This window comes from Cygnus atratus, chromosome 5 (genome assembly GCF_013377495.2).
Source record: "Cygnus atratus isolate AKBS03 ecotype Queensland, Australia chromosome 5, CAtr_DNAZoo_HiC_assembly, whole genome shotgun sequence".
NCBI classification, from domain to species: Eukaryota; Metazoa; Chordata; class Aves; order Anseriformes; family Anatidae; genus Cygnus; species Cygnus atratus.
Genome location: NC_066366.1, coordinates 30633464 through 30646074, shown reverse-complemented (window position 1 = coordinate 30646074; position 12611 = coordinate 30633464). Strand labels below are relative to the sequence as shown.

Here is a 12611-nt window from a genome sequence, read left to right as displayed (position 1 = left end):
CAGTTGCCACCCCAGGAAGCAGCTGTCTTCTGTGGAAGTAAGGCGTTGTGTGGCTGTCTTGGTATGGGGAACAGGGCGCGTGGCCTTTCATCTTTCCACCTGCACAGCAGCAGCCCGAACTGTTCCAAAAATCTTAGTACCAGGAGTGAAATACGTTGCTTGCAACTGCAGTCATACATTGGCGGGCAACACGTGATATGGCGATGGCAGAATCTGCACGTTCAGATATTCAGAGAAAGCTTGAGAGTAATGACTTTGATTTGCTCCTTGCTCTGTGCTGTGCCTGTTTTTAGGGAAGGTGGCTGGTAGCAGCAGGCATGGAAAGGCTGCTCTGGGTGCAGGGCTGTAGGATCGTCAGGTGATATTTCTGTCGGTGCTGAGCTTGAAGCTTCATTGAGTGCTCTGATGAGCATGAGACAGGGTGAGAAGGAAGGCAATTTTCCTGGGTGTTTCCTGTTTGACTTCTCTTGTTCCTTTGCCAAGCAATTTAAAGTCGGGCAGATGACAGCTATCTGTATGATTCAAGAGGTTACAGCAGCCATATGATTTTTCAGCAGGCGTTACTTCTGGGCAATGCGTTTCTTGGTGCACTCTGCCACCAAGCTCTGAGCAGTGCAGGGTAGGTGCTCTGTGTGCTGCAGTAGATTGTTATAGATGCTTTACTGAAGTGAAAAATTGTTGGTTTAGAAAGTTCAGAGGCATCTGGGATTTCACTGTCCTACCTGGTTGAGGTCATTCAGTTACAGGTGTGCTCTTGAGGGCTGTTGGCATCCGTGGAGTCGCTGTATTGCCACTGTTCTTGGCAGCCCGGCCTGCGCTCCGACACTGGCTCATGGGCAGCCTGACCCCCCTCTGGGAGAACATCAGCTGCCACGTGGCTGTGGGATGTGTTTAACCATCAGAAAGGGATGGAAGTGTGATCCCCAGTGAGATAAATGGGATCCTGTTTTCCCTCAGATTGTGTCAGTGAGGGAGGCAGTTTCTGTGCTGGTGACATAACTAATGCGAGGGCAGCTTTAGGGGTCTGTAATCTCCGTCCTTACCTCAGTAGTTCAGGGTGATGTTAATATTGGACTTTCTTCTTGGATTTGAACAGCAGAAATAAGAAAGCCAAGAGCTCACGATGTTTGTTATTTGGACAACTTTAACCTAAATTTCATCGGAAGCAGGTTTGGTGGATTAATTGAGCCCTGATATGTTTTTCAGTTAATGGTATTTTTTTGTCTGAATGCAATGATGCTGAAATTAGTTAACTTCCTGTGAGATGTTGAGATTTTTAACCATAAATCCAGTTTTTCTTTCTTGAGGAGTATATTTTGTCCAGCACCATCTACTTACAGCACCCACCTGAATTCCCCAGGACTTTGTGCCATGGTTTGCTCTGAGAGAAATGATGGGAAGAACAAGTAATTAGAGGTCTAATTTTCAATCAGCTTTTATTCAGGCCTGTGTTATCACTCCTTTAGGTTCAGTAGTAATTGTTGAGACCTGAAACACCAGACAATTATAATGCTGATAGCTTCAACCAATTTACCACTTCTCCCAACTAACAGGTTAGGCCAGGCCATACACCTTTATTTTAATTAGCATCAAGTAGAAAAAAATCTGCAAAAGTTCATCTCACTTCACTGAAGACTGCCTTTTCGCTTGTCTCAGCTGGCATCTTTTTAAAAATAAAGTTGATAGGTGCTCAGTTGCAGTATGTTACATTTCTGTAGCTCTCACCTGGCCCTCACTGACAAAATCTTTACTGGTAGCTTGAGATATTTCTCACTTATTACAGCAAGTATTGCTTGTAATTATCCTTTCATTTGAGGGTTTTGCTGAAGTAGATGACATTTTGTTATATTCTTCTGCTGTCTTCTTTAAATTGACCGTTTACTTGTAGATCAGTGGAAAAATGAACACTGTAGTTTAGAATCCTTAGATGGGTGAGCAGCTCCTGGGTAATGGGGGATGAGGAGCTTTGTGAACATCCATGGTTAGGGGAAGCATTGGTGGAAGAAAGCAGTCGTCTCAGCTATTTGTGTGGTAGACTGGGAAACTGAAAGGTAGCATTAGCATTTTGAGATGCATATCCAAACTTGCTTTTGAATCTACAATTGACCTGCTGTTAAATTTCACGTCACTAATAAGTGCTCAGTGTCTCACTGTACTAAGAATATGGTAACACTTCTGTTGTTAATATCCAGATCCCTCAGACAACTTCAGTGCAGATTGTTTATTATTACTACGTGAAGGTTAATTTAAACTGCTCATGTTAGGGGGCACATTACGGTCCTTTCTTAAAATCCATTTTGATCTGAGTACTTCTTGCAAGGAAAACAAACATGCAGAGGCTTGTTCTGGTTTTCATATGTGTGTGTTTGTAGTAATTGTCTGTATTGTAGCAGAAAGTCCATGCTGATCTTGAAAGAGATAATAAAGCCTGGATGTTAACAGATGGAATAAGTAAGTGCAAAGGAAAGCTAACAGAAAAAAGCTGAATTAAAATTCCATCATCTTATGTCCAGGAAGGCAGCATGGTGAGGCTGAATACATTGTATTTTAAGCCAAAGACTTGGCTTCTGTGCTAAGTTACCGTAGATTTAATTTTGACTTGAAGTTGAGGTGCTGATGTGAGCACTTGTAGTGCAGGTAGTAGGTGAGGCAGTTTTACTCGTTTGAAGCAGTCTGTCTTGGGTAATGAAATGGGATTTTTTTTTCCCTCTTTCTCTACTAGAGGATGTCATAGTGGACTAATTGGTTTAAATGTGGTCTACAGGCTGGAATTAAGCTCTCATTGTGGTGTTGGAAAGACGAAGTATTTTGACTAGACTGTTAAATTGCTCCCATTTTGTGATTAATGTTTTCTTTTAAAGAACAACTTCACTATCATGGAGGGATTTTTAATTATTAATTTGGTATTGGGCAAAAAGGTCGTAAATGATCTAGTAATGTTTGTATGATAAATACTGAGTTATTTATTTAGATAAATGTATTTTCATTGTCAGATACACTTAAAATAGATCTGTATAACTGTTTTTTTTCTCTCCACTGAGACTAAAGGGAGTCTAAATAACCAGTTGTATGTGGACCCCTGGATTTAAAGACATCTCAAGCTGTCTTGATAATTCTCAGCGAGTATGTAATTGCGGATTTGCAGTATGTTATTGCTCATCAGCAATAATGTGATACTGATTCTAGTGATCATAATGAAATCTGGTAACTTCTGTGAAAGGAAATGTCTGAGAGAGTGCTGTCAGTATTTGAAAAAATAGTGCCAGTGAGGTTTTGTAGCAAGAGCTGTTAAATACCTGTTCTTGGCGTCCCTAAACACAAACATTACTATCGTTAGTAGAAGGCTTTAAATGCCAAGCAACAAGAAAAAGGAGTAGGGAGGGAATGTATCAGTTTATATGAGGCAATCTGAAAACCTTGATGTGGAGTTCTTCAAGACAAAAAGCAATCCAAACAAAAAAAAACTAAATGCAGTCTGATTGATTTGTCTTTCTATCCCTTAATATTTTCTGGACAATAACTCCCTGCCCTCCCACTTGGCCATTTCTAGCACATGTTGGACCTGACTTTATCATCTCTGTTTTCTTTCAGCCCATAGGTTCTCATCTTTTCGTGTATCCATGGAGTCACGGTTATAGCTCCAAGAGAGAAGAATTTTGCGAGAGTGATTTTAAGAAAAGCACTATTGCAGGACCTGAGAAAAAAAACGTAAGTCCCCAAGTCAAGATATTCTTTCTACTGTAGGAAAGTTACATTCTGTTGATTTTGATTCTGTGGTACTTGGGCCTGGGGAGTTGTTTTAGCCACAAATTATATAGGTCAGAATTTTATGAAGATAAATACTTTTAAAAGATACCATCTCTCTTCAGTTATGTTGCTACATCTGAATCTCAAAATTACTAAGTGCGCCATTGAAGTTGTGCTTGGATTTAACGTTTCTCACAGTAGGCAGATGTGAGAAACATGAGGCATGAAATGAGGTTTTACGTGCTGTGTAATCATAAAGAATACAAGTTGTGTATGTACAAAATTGTACCGAAAAGCTGGCATTGTGTTAAAGAATCCCCTGATTAGACACTTCTCATAGGGACTATGGTGACAGACTTCTTAGTTCTCTGGTAAAGGAACATAATGGGTTGTAGTAGAAGCTAGAGAGGATGAAGAATATTTTTAAATGTATTTAACTGGTTCTCTCACTAATACCAGAGGAAGAATTCAGAAAACATTGCATCCTGTGTGCTTAAAAAAACATAAAGTTTGTATCTTATTTCATTAAGCTAGCTTCTGGTTTGATTATATTTGTGTAAAACAAACAGATTTAGGAAATAATACTGTTAGTTCCAGATGATGTTTTGTAGAGCTATTATGAGAAAACAGTTATGAAACAACTCATACTTGCACTGAACAGGTGTACAAATGTTGACATTAATTCCTAGTATAGTAAATAAGAATCATATTTCTGGTGAAGAAAGATTTGTTGTTATAAGTCAACCACAGTTGCTATGTTGGACACTGTAGGGACTTCTCTAAGAAGATTTTACCTATCTTACATGTGAAAATGAACTTTTTTGTATTGCTAGGCTTATTGACAGATGGTCAAATATTCTGACTGTCAGAAAAAGTTACTATACTTCTTCTCTAGAGTCATTTCCATTATCAAACCCACTATTCTCTCAAAAGCTTGACACAAAGCCTTCACAATTTCACTTTGAGTTATAAATTAATATTAAAAATGCCTTTGGTAACAGTTAGTCTTCTCTTTGCATTGGCTGCAGTCAAAAGTGTGGCTGATTTAGTGTGAACAAGCTGAAGAAAATGCAGAGATAAAAGGACCTTAATTATATTTATTCAACTGCTGGAGGATGGGAACGAGTGAAGTGTCTTGAATTGCTACATAACAGCTGCCAAGCAGTAATGGACATGAGTGCTGCAGTAACAGTATAAAATGGAGTCATCTGTCATCTTGTGAACATACTTCGAGCTTATTTTTTCCTCGTACATACTGCATGGTAGTTTAAGCAAACTTTGATTTTCTAATTGAGATTGACTAGTGCACACATGGCTTGTTGCCACAGTAATTCAGATCTGGTGAGCTATCTGTAATATAAAAATTCATGGGCTGGTTTTCATTTAAATGTCTTTAGCTGTGGAAACTTCAGCTTCTGTGGGCTTGGGGAAGAGAGATCCATACCACACAGAGTGAGCCAGCTGTTGTAGGTCACAGTGCAGCCGGATGGCAACAGCTCTAGTGGGATGCTGGGAAAACTGTAGCATGAGATCGTGGCCAGCTGAATTCGTGGTGAACGGAGACCAGCCAGAGTTGTGCTGGTTCAGAACAAGAGCTCTGCAGCACAATATTCTCTCTGATCTGGTGTGGTCAGTAGTGGATCCCAGGGAAAAATATAAGGTGAAGGAAGACATGAAATAAGCCTTGCCAACTTGTCATATTGGACTGGACATCTCCACTGCAGTTTCTAATAGCCTTTGGAATTTCTGATCAAATAATTACTTTTTTTTTTTGAATCCTGTTGTATTTTGCAAAACATCCTGAGGCAGGGAATTGTGCAAGTTAATTGCGTATCATATGAGAAACAGTCTTTTATTTTGAAACCTGTGCTGCTCAAGAATTCAGTTGTTTGTCCCCAGTTTCTAGAATATAAGAACTGGCAAATCATCATTCCCTGTTCATTTTCTGATGCTTGTGGTACTATACGTTCTGTAGCTCTACCCACTAGCAAGTTGCTTTTCTGAGGTAAATACCTTTGTATCTAACCTTTCCCTGTACAGAAGCTGTTATGTAGTTCTAATTGTCCTTGTTACCCTTCTGCACCTTTTTGTTTCATTTCAGAAATGATGGAGTACCGACAAGAACTGCACAGTATTAAAGATGATTGCAGCCTATTTTTTTCTTGTGGCATCTTTCTGGTTCTGTTCTATTCCTTTCATAGTAACTTCTAATAATGTTTGATTATTTGACAGCTACATTTTCTATTTATAGAGGACTAAACATGTCACTCATGATGTTTCCTAAACAATAGTAATAGCTGAAATCATATTCATTGTTATTTATAGTTAATGTCATTCTCTTACCCTTCTTCCATTTTGAGAGCATATGTGAATAAAATAAAAATCACTGTTTGCAGCAGAGATCCCTGTTCTGCATCCCAGCATGCTGCTGTCCTTGTAGATTTACCTAGTTTGATTTACTTAGTTTCCCTCTGTGTGCCATACTTGCTGACAGACTTGTCCACGCTGGTATCTGTTTCCACTGATAATTTCTCATAAAGCTGATAAAAATTTATAGCTTATTGTTCCAAATATTTTCAGAAAGTGGACTATGCAAACTTGTGGACTGGACTTAAGGCTGCTGTATGTTATCAGTGGAGGACATCAGTGCTGGATCAGTTGTCCAAAATGCTGTGGTTTTCACCTTTGTGCTGATCATTTCCGTTATGTAGAAAGCATTGCATAACCCCTCAGTACAAATACATTTTTTTTTTTTTTTTTAACCTTCCTGAAATGGACCCTCCAAATAATCTGGATTAGAGTGCATGTTGGTTCCTGACATGTGTGCCCTGGATCTGTGGCTTGTTTTTCTGCTTTTTCTGCTGTCACTTAAGATCCAGAACCAAAAAGAGCATGTGCCTTCATATGTTTCAGACCTAACAGTAAATAGGTAACGATCAGGTCAGTAGCACAGAAGTATGATTTATTTATTTATTTTTATTTGATCTTTCCTACTCTTAAGTAGGAGATGTTTGCCATTCTGGATACAGTTCTTTGTCTATTCAAAAATTGATTACTTGGTTACGAAACACTCACAGGTATTAGTGAAGTAACTCCAGCATAAAACCATAGATTTGTATGACTGATTTACCAAACAAGTAGGCTTATTTTACTTGCGAAAGATTTTCTTTCAGTTCTGAAAATGTATTTATTTTTGTGAGTGTTGACATTTAACTTCAAGCTTTGGTTCCTGGATTTAGGTGACTCAAGGAAATCTTTTCCCACTGTTTCAGCCCTTTCTGTACTTTTTTTAATAGTATCTTTCCTAAATTCAACATGTATTCGGACAGATGAGTTTTAAACCTGAAAGGCTAATTTTTGAAAACTTTAGTTATCCAAGAATTAGCTGCCCTAGAAATAAATGATTCACTTGGAAGCGGCATGGCTTGGTTAGTTAGCATTCGTCACATGCAGCCAGATGAACTGCAAAGCAAAATTGCTTGAATTGCTTTCTGTGAGGCACAGCTAGTGTTTCTTTAGAAAACTTCTGCTTATTTTCAGTTGGTTTAGGTGGTATAATTCAACTAGCTTTGTATCACATAGAGTGTTTAGGAGACCTGCTTTTTGCTATTGGTTGATGATCATTGCAGGTTATTTTTAGAGCGAGCCCATATAACAAAGGGATTTATTGCCTTGTATCTCTGCACTTAAACATAGCAGCAAATTGTATGGGACTCTAGTCAGAGCTTGTAATGGCTGCGGAGTCTGATGAATTGGGACATTTGCTTTAGAATAGTTGCTGATGGAGAAAATGAGGATTTTTTTTTTCTTGTATTTATTGAATTTCTGCACTGGGAGGGACAAGTGGTTTGTTACGATTGGTAGAAAGAGCATTACCTATTACTAGGAATAACTTCAGCCTTACAATGATCAAATGTATTTTTCTGACAGTTTAACTTTTAAGAGTCTGGAATGGGATTGCTGTGCTGCTATGTCTGTTGCATACAGTCATGGAATACTGAACACTGTTTAATTGCTGTAGCCTGTGAGTATTTGTTTGAACAGGCTGGCATAACTTAAAAAATTCTGAGCTTTAGGACAGGGCTTATGGTAGCTCAGTGTTTTAGCCACCTTTTTAGTTTTTTAGTAGTGTGTTGGAGTACAATTCATGATTTCATTTCCTGGTATTTCATAATCTATGTGCAATTTTTTGTTTAACTCTGGTTGTTTGCCAATAAGACCTTGTTGTGTTAACATTTTTTCAATGTTTTCTACCCCTGTCTGTGATGCAGATAAAATTAGCGAGTGCTGGGAAACAGCTGTGGAGTGCTCACATGATCAGTTACCTTAGCTCAGGTATGAGACCACACAAAGTCTGGTAGATAGAACATCTTCAGTGTTTCTACAGGGGTTTATGATGACAGGATTAACCTTTAAATGTGCCACCTTCTGCACTCCCTGGGCCAATGTCAGCTTTGAGAGGACAGCGAGTACCTCGCGTCGTGTGGTGTCAGAGCATCACAATTTCTAAGAAGAGCATCAGAGCAATTGGTATTATCATTACAGCTCTGACCTCTTTGTGTAAACATGTGAAGGCAACAATTTCTGCTGTATTTTCAAGCTATGGTCTAAACATTACTTTCACTACCAGAAGGTGGGTCACTAGAAACCATCACAAGTTTCCCAAACCATGAAATGTGCAATCTTCTACAGCTGATATGCTGGTTTTAGTGGTCTTTCTATTATGTATCCAGTGCTTTATTTTTCTGCATCAAGGAAAATACCCTTAACTTAAGCTCTAATTAACAGTAATAATAATGATGAAATGTATTTACTGGCTCAACAAATGAACTCATGCTTCACCCTCGTGTATTTTGACGTCTTAGAATGCTTACTGGTAGTATTGTATTATTAGATCTTAATTGGGTAATGAAAGGGTAAATGGGTTGGAAAGCCATGTGGTGCATAATGTGGTTAGTCATACTGTATTGCGTAAGCCGAACTGTTAACATTTTGGTGAGAATGCTCATATGGTTACATGCCTTCATTTGCTTTAGTGTGACAGTGCTGGATTTAATTAGATTTTATGGGATCTAAACTTACAAAAAGGCTCAAAGTTCTGCATTCAAAACCTGACACGTGGGATGACCTTTTCTTCCTTGGAAGATAAAGGTACTCCGTGTTCTTGTGCTGGTGAATAATTGCAGTGAAGCTGTTGCAGGGCAATTGCAGCAAGTTTTGGCTAACCTTTACAGTAGGCTTGAAGAGATGGGGCATTGCATGTTTTTGTGCTATGTAAGTGGGAGAGGAGGGGAGAGCGTTTGTTTAGCATCAATGCTTAATAAGGATTTTTCAGAGAAATAAAACTTCATTCTTGCAGCTTTTTAATAGACAGGGGCATGCTATTTACCTTGTCTGTAATATGCTTACTTAACTAGCTCACCTTTTAAGTGAAACTTTCTTACATTGTCATCGTAAATGTAGAGATTTAGATGGTGCATTAGAAACCAGAACAGATGTTAATATTTTGAATCATTGCTTGTATTTGCACTCATACTACAGTTATGGCTGCCAAAACTAAATCTTGTCAAGAAAATGAAATAATCATGTTCCTTCATTGATGTCGTCATGTCCCGGTTATAAGCAAGATTTACAATAAGATTAAAGTATCAGCAATGAACTGATGTTTATAAGAAAAAGCAATGTGCAATACTATTCTGAAATATGCATGTTAGAGTTATTTGTACTTCTGGGTACGGATGGACCCTTACGGATTTCATAGTAAAATCCAAGTTTAAGTAATGCTAAAAGATGGCTGCTAGGCATGGGTCTTTGGACAGGTGTGACCAGGTTGTACTTGCACAAGAAGTCAAAGCCACAGAGTTTTCTGAGGATACAGATCTTTACAGCCATGCTGAGGAGTGTGTGTTAAGTTTTCTCCTAGTAAGTTAAGTTAACATTTTCTTTTATGAGACAGATAATTTACATGCTCTCTTAGATCTGAAATATTGGGTAACTTTGGAACACGCTTATTCACAAACCTATGATATATAGAAATGCCTGGTATTTCTTAGGCAAAAACCAGAGATGATTAACCTGTTGCTCCGGGGTTTGAGCTCTGTTTGTTGTGGTCCTTTGTATTGGCAGTATTAGATATGTTTCACTGGGAAAAAGCCCGTAGGAGCTGATAGTTGTGCAGCTGCTCCTGCCTCACCTGTGTGCGGCCAGCAGACAGCAGAGGTATGAAGAGACTTTTTTTTAATAGTCTGATTGTAATGTGTTTATTGAATTTGTTTTATGTGGAGGCTATATGAATTATTTTAAAATGTTAGAAAGATACTTATAGCACATTGTTCTTAAGCCCAGATTTCTCCATTGTTTGGAATCTATACTTATGCTTGCAGGGAGGACCTGAACTTCAAAGCAGGAAGATTGCAGGGCGGGTGCTCTCTCCCATACCCTGGCTACTCCATTTGTTCCAGGCTGTCAGGAGTGCTTTGCCCTTATTTGACCCATGGCTTTTTTTTTTTTTATTGGTAAAGTAAATAGGAAACTGTATTCAGCTCTCAGAGAACACAGCAAGTAATCCCAAGCCCTCTGAATGGTTTCAAAAAAATCTGGCTGAACTGAGGAATTGCTTAAAATTCGTTTATATCCCTTTCCACCACAAACAACAACAGATACCATCTATCTAACTGAGCGCAGATTAAATAACCTTTCTTAAGGCTGAAGTTCAGAAAAATGTTAAAAATGGATTTGTACTGGTTTTGTTGTCTTCAGTGTTGAAACTGTAAGTGGTTGCTCTAAGTGCAGAATTTGTAGTACAGCTAGTCTAAAATCTAACCGCTTAAATTTGTGAATGCAGTTCAGGTACTGCGTTGTCCTTTTGCCTGCAGATCCTGTAGTTTGAATTAGCTTGTAGCAGCAACTGCTCTGTGAGAAACGTTTATGCAAAATGTAAATGAACTGCTTATCTGAAGGTATGGGTACACGAGTAAACTCCTGAAAGGCAAGCTGAGCTCCAAATTTGCATCATCAGCAACTCCTACGTGATCCAACTTCAGTTCATGTGAAAGCTTACCCAACCCTTACTGAAGGATAAATGGCTGGTTTGCTTTTACAGAAGGGTAGAAGTGAATGCACTTGTAAAGCAGTGCAGCTAATAAGACGTGAATAAACATACTAGTTTATCGGGCAGTAATTTGTTCTGTAGCCATAACCTGATGATGCACAAGGCAATTAAGCCAATTGAATTGGTTTCTACTTTTTTATTGTAAACTCTGCATTTTTCTACACTTCAGCATGCACCTTTTTCTGTGTTTCTGTCACTGTGCTGTCCCTTAGTTGTCCTTGAACTGCTATGGATTAAAATGAGACTTTTTCAGGTGGTGGAGAGAACAATGGTGCCAGAGCTCTCCTGAAATTGTTTTGCTATAGAAAAAGAGCTTTGGAGCTGTGTTTTCAGAATATCAAAATATATCAATTTGCATAAAAATAAATGGCAACATAAATTTATAAACTCACTAGGTGAATAACTTTTGCCTTTTCAATGCCTTTTGTAGATGCTTGTATGGTGTTTTGGGAACGAGTCTAATGTTGTTATCTCTTAGATTGCAAAAGTGGTGGAGGATTTTTGTTTGTTTGTTTGTTAGTTTATTTTTGCAACGGGCACGACCATTCAGATGCTGAGCAGCCTGCAATAAGCCTTCTGGTAAACATAACCTTAAGGAGCTGCAGAACTTGAAGTGGATCTGTTTCCTCTTCTCACCAGAAGTTCAATGCTTTCAGCCTTTCTTACCTGTTTGACTCTCATGTGACACTACTTTTTATTTTAATTAGTTTTTGAGTTTCTCATCTTGCTTTTTAACCAGGTTTGTCTTCAAAAATTATACCTCTACTGTCTTTTCTCTTGGACCAAACTGGATTTTGGGTTGTAAAAGTGAAAAGGAAATAGTTTTTTGTTAGTGGCTTGGTTTATTTCTTCTTGTGCATTTAAAAAAATATTTTTAATTATAGGACAAAAATCGGTTGCTAAGTATAGAAAAATCAGTGCCAGAACTTTCAACTTCCATAATCCTAAGACAGAGTACAATACTTTTTGGTGTCAGTAATGCTGTCAGTGTAGTGGAAAATACCCTGCTAGCTTGTCACAGCCTCAGTTGGCATCTGTTGGTATCTGCAGACATGCTACACTTACATGAAAACGTGAAATGCTCTGCAGGGAATTGAAGTAGAGAATGCTCACTCTGGATGTTTTCTACAATTAATGGGTAAGGATTTTGAGCTTACGTATATTTAGTAGGAATTTCAGCATTTAATTGCAGCAATTCATGTGCTTCTCTCCTGAATCCTCAAATATGCAGCCTGTGTGAATTGTTTTACTTAGCACTTTTGCATCAGGTGGCAGTTCTAGTTATGTTGGGATGACATGCATGTTACCAACAAAGTAGTTGTTTGTCAGGCAAACTATTTGACAGCCTACTCAAAACAGTCTGATGTCTCAGAAAACACAAGTGTGGCAGTTGGAGAAAGTTAATCTTGCCACTTGTAAGTATTTCTGTTAAATAGGAAGGCTATTTTTAAACTGCTTGTTGCCAGTGTGACCACAAAATTAGAACAAGTAGGAAAATGGGTTTGGTTTTTAGTAAAAAGGAAATACTTTTGGGCAAAATGCCACTTGAGCTTATCATAGGAAGCATAGTTCAGGAACTCTTATTCTCGTGCTTCTCTGTGGATTGAGATTCCTGGTAGGAGTAAATTGCTGCTAACATACCAGTCATATGGGCAAATACATATTTCCTTGGACATCTCCCATGAAATATTAGTTATGTAAGTGTTACAATAAGGTGATGAGACTGTGATTTCAGAAGTGGCACAGTGGCTGT

At 38.4% G+C, this 12611-nt stretch overlaps 1 protein-coding gene across 13 annotated transcripts in view; it reads left to right on the top strand.

Annotated features, from left to right (window-relative positions):
* NUMB (NUMB endocytic adaptor protein) overlaps positions 1-12611 on the top strand; it is a 100770-nt gene that overhangs the window by 49994 nt on the left and 38165 nt on the right. For all 13 annotated transcript variants that reach the window (XM_050710912.1, XM_035540235.2, XM_050710907.1 and 10 more), the window contains one exon: positions 3592-3708. The gene's annotated coding sequence lies outside the window, so the exon portion shown is untranslated. The remainder of the gene's footprint in view (positions 1-3591; positions 3709-12611) is intronic.